This window comes from Salminus brasiliensis, chromosome 8, assembly GCF_030463535.1.
Source record: "Salminus brasiliensis chromosome 8, fSalBra1.hap2, whole genome shotgun sequence".
Taxonomy (NCBI): Eukaryota; Metazoa; Chordata; class Actinopteri; order Characiformes; family Bryconidae; genus Salminus; species Salminus brasiliensis.
The window spans coordinates 33,690,295-33,700,997 of record NC_132885.1 but is presented as its reverse complement, the minus strand read 5'-3'; the positions used below and the strand labels follow the sequence as shown (position 1 = coordinate 33,700,997).

Here is a 10,703-nt window from a genome sequence, read left to right as displayed (position 1 = left end):
ACTTACTATATTTCTATTTAATTTAAGGCCATATTTCAGTTTCGATTCCGCTCATTGCGCTCCGGTCTACAGCGGGACCGGGGAACTGACGCGTATTGAAGCGTGATTGTGAAATGCTGTTTCCATGTGGTTCTGCTTTGAAGGAACGAGACGTGATTTGACACAGAGCGTTGAGCGACCGTCCCTACTTTATAGTCTTTAATATCAGCTCTGTCTTCTTTATCTGAGCCACTTGTTGTGATCCTTGTGCTCTCTGGTCCCTGTGTTACTGTGACAATTGTTTGCGTTTTTGTCGCAGGAACATGGCGACCGCGGAGGGACGAGCTCTCCAGACGCGTTGCAGGGAGGTCGTCAAGCTTGCCCCACAGATCCAGCTGCTGTTGTAAAGGCAATCCATAGTCCATCGATGGAGACATCATCAGGGCTTTCATCCCTTTAGTTTTCATATATTAGAAACCTCACCCAGGTACTTCCATTTCATGTAGTTATTGTTACACATTCGTTTATTAGATTGTGTTTACCCTCATTTACTTTGTTAACATTCTGAAAATAAAGTGAAATTATTAATTAAATTATTAATTAAAAACTGTTTCTTTAAAAATACACAAATCAGGGTGACTCATGAGTTGATGAAAGACAAGATGAAAATGATCAATTTTATTTAACAGGGTTTAAGGTTTACATACACACAAAGTATTAAAATAGTTATCACATTGTTTAAAATGATGGATAAACATGATTTATAGTATTAATAAGTAGAAAATGTAGAGCTAATTCCAGTGGGAATTGTTGATCATTAGTCTGAAACAGTGGCACTGTGGAGAATAATTATTACAGTTATTACAGAAAAAATGTGGTTATTGTTTTGTGGGCTAGTTCTTTAGCACAGTGTGATGTACAGTTGAAACTAGAAGTTACAATTTTTATGACTTTCTCAAAAGTCATAAAAGTTTAAATGCATTTCATTAGTATTTGGTACCATTGTCCTTAAACTGTACAAATTGGGTCAAATGTTTTGGATATCCTTCCACAAGCTTCTCACAATAGTTGGCAGGAATTTTGGCCCATTCCTCCAGACAAAACTGGTGTAACTGAGCTATGTTTGTAGGCCGACTTGCTTGCACATGTCTTTTCAGCTTTGCCCATATATTTTCAATAGGATTGAGGTCAGGGCTTTGTGATGACCACTCCAAAACATTGACTTTGTTCTCACTTTGCAACCAGTTCGGCAGTTTGCTTTGGGTCATTCAGACCCATTTGCACCCAAGTTTTTAACTTCCTGGCTGATGTCTTGATGTTGCTTCAGTATTTCCACATAAAGTTCTTTCCTCATGATGCCATCTTTTTAGTAAAGTGCACCAATCCCTCCTGCAGCAAAACAACCCCACAACATGATGCTGCCACCCCCGTGTTTCACAGTTGGGATGGTGTTCTCGGGCCTGCAAGCACCCCCCATTTCCTCCAAACGTAACAATGGTCATTATTGCCAAACAGGTAAATTTTAGTTTTATCAGACCACAGATATGGATACAGACATGTATTCAAAAATGTAGGTCTTTGTCCCTGGGTGCATTTGCAAACATTAATCTGGCTTTTTTATGTGTCTTTTGGAGTAATGGCTTTCTCCTGGCAGAGTGACGTTTCAGCCCATGTCAATACAGTACCTGTTTCACTGTGGATAATGACGTACTCTTACCAGCTTCAGTGCAGCGTCTTCACAAGGTCTTTTGCTTTTGTTCTTGGGTTGATCTGCACATTTTGGACCAACGCACGTTCATCTCTGTCTCCTGTCTCCTTCCTGAGCGGTATGATGGCTGGACATTCCCATCTTGTTTGTACTTGTGTATAATTGTTTGTACAGATGAACAAGGCACCTTCAGGCATCTGGAAATTGCACCCAAGGATGAGCCAGACTTGTGCAAGTCCACAATTCTCTTCCTGATATTCTGGCTTTCTTTCGACTTTCCCATGTTGTTTCAGGTGTGCCTTAAAATACATCCACAGGTGTGTCTCTGATTAACTCAGATGTTGTCAATAAACCATAGTAATCTTGGTGTATTTAAGCTTTGAAGAAAGTCATGAAAATTGCCTTAAATTCTCTCTATTCTGGCTTTTAGCAAATAGAAATAATTTAGGTAATCCTAATTGACCTAAAAAGGGAAAAGTTTATTCTAAATTCATGTCAGACAATGAGGGGAAAAATGCATGTGTGTCTTTTTATATATTGTATGCTATAACTTCTGGTTTCAACTGTAGAAAAGAAAGGACAGTTTAGTGCAGCATACGGTCAAGCCTCAAGTGTGTTTTATTTAGCTCAAGAAAAACATAATAAACAGGTTTTTTTCCAGTTACCAACGCCTCTCTTGACTTGGGTTTGAGTTCCTCTATGGTTTGTGCCGGGACTGGTAGAACCAGGTCACAACCTCTGGGATCATCAGAGCGACGCATCCTTAGTCTGGGCGTTCCCCTGCCAGTCACGAAGCAGCAGCTGTAGAAACTCTAACATACTGCATTAAGCATTATTAAGCATTACCATGTTTCATTGAGCGGAAATTTGTTGTAGTTGCCTATAGGTATTGTAATGGAGCAAAAAGTCAAACTTCAGAGGCATGTTATTAATGACCTTTATTGAAATGTAAATGTGGGGCTCAGTTGGGACATTTCACTCTAGTTTTCTTGAGTCTCTGCCACGGACATCTTCATACTAGGCTACATATGTTTGCTGTGTCCTTATTGGAATGTGATGTGACGTGCAGGTGTGATTTGGTGACATTGGGCCAAATTTGAACTTCAGTCTTCAATAAAAATACAGGTAGTATGTAAATGTGAAATAATAAAAGCACATACAAGTGTCTGAGGGAAGGCAAAGGGTACGAGAGAGAGTAAATGTAGCTATTAAAATAGATTCCAAACTGGGTGCTAACCAGCCGGTTAATCAACAGAGTCCATGTTGTCAATTTAAGTCAAGACAGCTTGACAAATATTAATCTTTCGCTGCAGCCAGCCAAAGAGTATCAGATTTTTTCTAATTCCATAAACTGCATCAAATCGTTCGCCCACTTTTTAAAGCTAGGAGGGCTTTTCTCTTTACATTTAAGCAATATAAGCAGTCTTGCTACTAATGTGGCAAAAGCTATCCACATTTGAACATGATTAGTAGATAAAGCCCTCGAGGAGTCTCCCTGAACATCGCTGTTGTAGGGGAAGGCTGGATCGGCTAATAAAAGTCCTAATAAAAGTCAAAAACGTAATTCCAAGGTGCATCAAAGGCAATGAAAACCAAAATGCTTCAGTAAATGAACATCAAAAGGACCAATCAAAACCAATGTGTGTGAATGTTACGTAGTACCCGTCCATCGTGTATTTGTGGAGTATAAAAAGTGTAACTAATTCTGCTTCAGAACTGCACCTGATAAAAATCTTGCCGTACGGTGATCATGTGTTTCTCTACATTCCTAAGGCTGACTGATCGAGTTGATTCTTTAAGCGCGGAGAAGCAAATCTGACTACCACAGTTCTGGAGGTTCCACAGAGATCCCAATATTCCAGTCCAGGGTTTTCGGAGACAGAGGCGGCCGCCGTCATCCCAATGAGTAATTCTGAGTCAATTCAGGCACTCTACTGACTCCCAGACTTTGTTCCAGAGGTGACAGTAAGCTAATTAATAAGATCAGTTGCCTTAAGAATTTAGAGCACACGGGACACACGAGAGGAGACGGGACGCAGTTTAAAAAGGGATCCGGGTTAAAGTAATCCAAAAGTTTTAGAACACTTAATTCTCAAATGAAGATTTTTTTTTTGGGGGGGGGGGGGGGGGTCTGACTCAAAGTCAGAAGATTTCCAAAGCATTGCCTTAAGATAGTTTGAGTCTCACTGTTGTATGAACTGGAAATTTCTTGGTATCTGTATTTTATTTCAATCCGAAGATTCTAAGATATTGTCTTGGAATATCCGATTCTCAGGGTTGTTTAAACCAGAGAATTTTGCAGGCATCCAAATTCATTAAAATTCAAAGACACTAAGACAAGATTTTAGGATATTTCATTCTCAATACTGCTCAACCTACAGAATTTATTTGTAGAATCTGGGTTTTTTTTAAGAAAGAAAATTAAAGATTTTAAGGCAAGGTTTTGGAAGTGATTTATTTCTCAGGGCTGTTCCGAATAGAATTTTTTTTAAAGGAAGTTTTTAAAGAATTTCGAAGATTCTAAGACAAGGGAGCCTCAAGGGAGGGTTTATATGACCAAAAGAGTTCGGACTATACACATGAAATTAATATAATAATAATTATTATTTTTGTCAAACTGATGCCGCCTGACTGATGGAGTTAGTAGCTGAGCTGAGAACTTAGAAGCAGCACATAGTGGAATCAGGTTGTCTGACACGGGGTCAAGTAAAGGCATTGGAAGTTTGCTGGGGGAGACTGCCGTAGAGACAGACACAGAGGGGAAGATGGACGTAAAATTAATGGGTTTATATCAGTCTCTAGCTGCATTTTCAACTCAACAATGTGACAGCTTTCAATCTAAAACATACAATGAACAGATCAGGTTTTTCTGCTGCTATTCCTAGTATAGGGTTATTTCCACTTAAAATAGGCTCAGTAGAATATTTTTGGGATCTGACAGAGCAGAGCACCTTTGACGTCTAACCTTGAGTTAATTTTCGAGATCTCTCCTTTAATGGCTTGGAGCGGAGTGTTACTGTCCTGCAGAAAGTCCTTTTATTTCTTTTAAAATCAACTTCAAATTTGCTGCTTCCACTGTTTTTTTTTTCATCTTGGTCCAGTGTTTGCTGACAAATCGCTACAACACAATTCTGGTTTGTTTGTTTCTTAATGTTGGGTCGTCTTTTAACCTTTTAAACCTAGTCACCATTCCTGCCTCTTCTTCCATGTGAGAATTATTGATTATTTTTAATAATACCTCCTAAGTCCAGGGGTGTTTTTCATCACTTTTTGTCAGGGGAGACTTTCTTAAGCTGCCATTTGTCCATTTGGCAGCTTAAGATGATGTTACAGGAACCCACCTAAATGAATTTCAATAGGTTCAACACTGGTACTGGTACAAGTACTCCTCCATTTAGCATCTGTGTTCAAGTCACTAAAAGGATTGTGTAGATTTCTAAAAATGTCTTCTACTGCCTTTCTCCTGGAATTTTCTGGAGTCATCATGGCATCATGCGTATTTCTTGCATGAACAATTTTCAGGGGCTTTCGAAAGCCTGCAAACTTTTGATCTGCAGAGAACAACTATGCTGAGCACATCAGGCTATTTTTTTCCTGCATATGAACCAACAACTTTAATATGCCGAATCAAGGTGCCAGGTGTATCATGCAGTGATCTGCAAATGTAACATTATTCAACAATATTCAAAAACATTGCTCTCAGTTCTTTTGGACTCCCTCTTGTGTGTCAAAACATAATTTTGTGTAGGTAACATTACATTTTTGTGGTTGGGATAAATTGTATGGATGTTAATTTCTTAACATATTCTTAACATTTTATTTGCATATGTCTGTCATTTTGTGTTTGCACAGAAACCATTCTGCCATGGAGGAGGGAAAAGGTGTGTTGATGTAAAATAGAAGCTTTTTTTGTTATTTTTAAATAATTATAATGTTCAGTTGTTGTAACATGCCTTGATGCCATTTCATAATCAATCTGAAGAACTTCTGAAGCACCTTCACTGACTGAAAACTCATTGACCACATTAGATGATGGGCAGTTGCTGGATGATGTCCTTTACAGATGAGGTAACCTAATAAATTTATGCACTTATTATTATTTCATTTAATAAATAACTAGATTTTTTTATTAGTTTTCATTTATTTTTATCTTTACAGGTCTATTTACAATGGTTTAGGACCACAAAAAGGCAGGAAATGGTTTCTGCGCAATATCCATGTAAGAATGCTCTGAACATCATTTGGACTGAAGTATTGGCGGTTGTTCAAGTCGGTGTGTCCTCGAGCTCTAGACCATCTATGGGCTTCCAAAAGAATAACATCCGGTTTGACACCTAATGAGATCTATTCTTCAATTTGTTTGACCAAATCTGGACATACTGTTTGGAAGTGACCCTCTTTTTCAGAATCTGCAACATTCCCATTGTGCTCATTGTAAGTGCATTGAACAATGACTTTGTGGCTCAGACAATCATGTTTAATCTTGAATCTTGAATCCTGATAGATTGTAGTTTCCATCACAGATAATTCCTGCCTGGATACAGTAGAAATATGCCTTGTCCTTGTCCTTCTGACATGCTGAATTTGTGGTTCTGAAGGCTGTCGTTCTTTTGATTGTAGCTTCTATAAATGTCCCATGATTGTCCTCTTTCTTAACCTCTTGAGACCCGGACTTTTGCTTGTTGTGCACTTTTCATTTCTCCTAGCTGTTTGGGATTAGTAGAACCTAACAAGTATTAAAACTAAACTTGCTCTTTGTACAGGAAGTTGTTTTTGCAAAAAACAATGTCCTCATCTTACTGTGTGAGAAAGAAACAATTGGCAAAACTGTCCATTTTAAACTGTAAACATGAGGATACAAAAACAACAAGTGCAAACAAAGTAAATGGTTTATTTTAAGTCCTAAACATGGCTATACAAAGTGCAAATATAATTGCAAAGTTATGAGTAAATAGTTGACAAACAAATGCTTTCAGAGTAAAAAATGCAGCAAAGTAGAGGTATTAAGTATGAAGTACTCATCCGAGTATGTCATCATTACGGATGTTATAGCATCTTATTATTGCTAACATTTGTCATGAATGTATGCCATATGAAGCTAGAGATGTTATTGTACATAAATTAAACATAAAACTTACATATTATAACACATAACTAAACATGATTTCCCCCCTCAAGCCCAGATGATGTATCTATGACAGTATGTGTGCTAAGTGGCTTACTTTACTCTTATAAATAAAGTGCATCAAATGTTGTTTTTGTTTTGTTTTGGGCTTTTCGTTGTTGTTTTTTAGCATTGCCACAGAAAATGTTTAGCTAGCCATTTTTAGTTCAATAAAGAACTATGTTTGTGATAGAAATGATTGAACGTGAAGAACCTTTAAAATGGTTCAGGTAAATACATCATGTAATGGTTCTTCACTCACATCTCATGATTCTTTATGGAGCTAAAAGTGGCTGTTTAAGTATTCTGTTTCAATGCCATAAAAAAACATTTGCACACAACCTTTATATGTGGACATAAAGGCAACAGATTTAAATGATTAGGTCTCCACAATCACTCAACCTAGACCCAATTGTGATGGGTAACCTCTGGGTAATTCTTCAATACTGTTAAACTATTCCAGGTGCCTAGCTCATGAAGCTAACTAAGAAAATGCTCAGCAATAGGCAAAGTTGTCTTTAAAGGCAAATGTAGCTACTTTGAAGAATATAAAGTATAAAACATCCTGGGTTTGTTTATTCTCATTTAACATTTTTTTTCATTTACTACATAATTCCATTTGTGTTCATACATAGTTTTGGCAGTCTTAAGTAATATTTTTCTACAATGTAGAAAATAAGGAAAAAACATGGAATATGAGTTTGTCCAAACTTCTGATTGGTACTGTATATGATGTCCTTGTGTAAACATAACATGGTTTTCCTGAGACAACATTTACCTAAATTTGTTAGGCTACCTAGGCAAATGGTAAGTGAGGTAAAAAAAAACTGCCATATAATTAAGTAGACTAGGTAATGCCCCCTTAATTGTAGTTTTTTTGTTTGATTGATTGTTTATTTTTAGAGAACTTCAATTGTGTAGCTAAAATTATTAAATCAAATTGATTTGCATAGCTCGTTTTACAACTGTTGTCACAAAGCAGCTTTACACAGTCAGTAATTAATAAAAGCCAATGGCGACAAGAAACCTTGGGAGGAACCACGACTCACAAGATAACCATCTTCCTCTGATCAGAACTATTTATAAATTATTGACAAAACCATCTATCCTGCTGTATTGCTCAGATGTGCAACATATTCATAATCATAATACAATAATCATTGTGTAGTGGAACTTAATATAGTCATGACAGTGATGGTAAGAGTGACTTAGTTCAATTCAAAATCAATTCAAAATGTATGTATATAGCGCCTTTCGCAACAAATGTCACTAAGCCAGGTCCACGCCTCTTATGAGCAAGCACCACAATGGAGGTGGCAGCGACAGTGGAAAGGAAAAACTCCCTCATACTAAGAGGAAGAAACCTTGGGAGAAACCAAGACTCTGACCGAGTAACCCATCTGCCTTAGGTCAACCCGCACAGCACAAACAAACAAATAACATTATACAAAGAACCAGACAGAGAGATAATGAAGAGCTATAGCTAATGTAGGAACAGTTTATGAAGTATGAGTGTGAGTAGGTGCTGGACAGAGAGATAATGAAGAGCTATAGTTAATGTAGGATCAGGTTATGAAGTATGAGCGTGTGTAGCTGCTGGACAGAGAGATAATGAAGAGCTATAGCTAATGTAGGAACAGGTTATGAAGTATGAGCGTGTGTAGGTGCTGGACAGAGAGATAATGAAGAGCTATAGCTAATGTAGGAACAGTTTATGAAGTATGAGCGTGTGTAGCTGCTGGACAGAGAGATAATGAAGAGCTATAGCTAATGTAGGAACAGTTTATGAAGTATGAGTGTGTGTAGCTGCTGGACAGAGAGATAATGAAGAGCTATAGATAATGTAGGATCAGGTTATGAAGTATGAGCGTGTGTAGCTGCTGGACAGAGAGATAATGAAGAGCTATAGCTAATGTAGGAACAGGTTATGAAGTATGAGCGTGTGTATCTGCTGGACAGAGAGATAATGAAGAGCTATAGCTAATGTAGGAACAGTTTATGAAGTATGAGTGTGAGTAGGTGCTGGACAGAGAAATAATGAAGAGCTATAACTAATGTAGGAACAGTTTATGAAGTATGAGCGTGTGTATCTGCTGGACAGAGAGATAATGAAGAGCTATAGCTAATGTAGGAACAGTTTTTGAAGTATGTGTGTGAGTAGGTGCTGGACAGAGAGATAATGAAGAGCTATAACTAATGTAGGAACAGGTTATGAAGTATGAGCGTGTGTATCTGCTGGACAGAGAGATAATGAAGAGCTATAGCTAATGTAGGAACAGTTTATGAAGTATGAGTGTGAGTAGGTGCTGGACAGAGAGATAATGAAGAGCTATAACTAATGTAGGAACAGTTTATGAAGTATGAGCGTGTGTATCTGCTGGACAGAGAGATAATGAAGAGCTATAGCTAATGTAGGAACAGTTTATGAAGTATGTGTGTGAGTAGGTGCTGGACAGAGAGATAATGAAGAGCTATAACTAATGTAGGAACAGTTTATGAAGTATGAGTGTGAGTAGGTGCTGGACATATGCTCAGTGTTAATGTTAAAGTCCATGCTGATTAAGTATGTGTATGTATAGAAATGGAGTGTGGTAGGAGTGGATCACTCCAGTGGACTCCAGAGCAGAACCGTAACTTAGCAGGGCAGTGGAGAGCCAGGCTGAGCGAACATCAGGGCACAGCAGGAGGAACAGGGCACCACAGCACATGCAAAAGAGATTAGGATGGTTGTGTGGGACAGGCCTGATACCAAGACGAACCAAAAATGGGCAACTCCAAGCAGGCAGCTCAAGACATGAGGAGAGAGAGAAAAAAGATGAAGATTAAAACAAGGTTTACGTTTAACGAATGACCTGTAGCATAAAGAAGTTAGAGAGACGACCACAATAATAGTAATGAAAAGCCTGTAATCAGAGTGGGACGTAACAGTGGTGAAATGTAATCAGAGCAGGACAGAACACAGAACTGGAGAGTTCTCTGAAAGCTGGTGTAAAGAGAAAAGTTTTTCATCTAGATTTAAAGACTAAGAGTGTGTCTGATTCCCGTATATTAACAGGGAGGTTGTTCCAAAGTTGGGGGGCTTTATACAACAACACTCTTCCTCCTGCATTGTTTTTTTCTAATATGTGTGACTATCAGACTATTATAGCCAGCATCTTGCGAGCGGAGTGTACGTGGAGGGTTATAAGGTGTAAGAAGTTCCTCCAGATAATGTGGGGCCAGACCATTGAGAGATTTACATGTTAGAAGAAGTATTTTAGAATCTATATAAAATGAAACAGGTAACCAGTGTAAGGATGAAAGAATTGGACTAATATGATCAAATTTCCTAGCTCTAGTTAGTACCCTGGCAGCGGCATTCTGAACAAGCTGGAGCTTATGAAGCATGCCCCTGGGATAGCCATTTTAAATATACTGCAAATGAAAGAATAGAGTCAAAAACGACCCTTAAGTTTCTCACTGTTTTACCAGGTATAACTAAGTGAACATCTGTGCCACATCTTTACCACAGTATTATCATTAATATTTTTATCTATATTAGGACCAAGTAAAAGGACCTCTGTTTTGTCAGAATTAAGTAAAAAAAAAAATGAGTCATCCAGTTTTTCATTTCTTTAATACAGTCTGTTATTTTGCAGAGACACAGGACCTTGTTAGGTTTAGCTGATATGTACATTTGGGTATCATCAGCATAAAAGTCAAAGGTAGGACAGAGTGTACATTTTCAGTCACATGCTCCAGATCTTTAGCATGTAATAGGGAGGAGATAGTTAACACAGGGTCGTTATTAATAAACGCATTCGCTGTTGCAGTTGTTATTGTATGTTTGCTAATACAGCGGGCGGGTGAAAG

General features: G+C 38.0%; 1 long non-coding RNA gene across 1 annotated transcript; it reads left to right on the top strand.

The window, feature by feature from the left end:
• The first annotated feature begins 3,472 nt into the window (after positions 1–3,472).
• Positions 3,473–5,724, top strand: LOC140560716 (uncharacterized). The gene is made up of 3 exons (XR_011979990.1): positions 3,473–3,646; positions 5,540–5,568; positions 5,670–5,724. It is a non-coding gene; the product is annotated as an uncharacterized lncRNA (long non-coding RNA).
• The last annotated feature ends 4,979 nt before the right edge of the window (positions 5,725–10,703 follow it).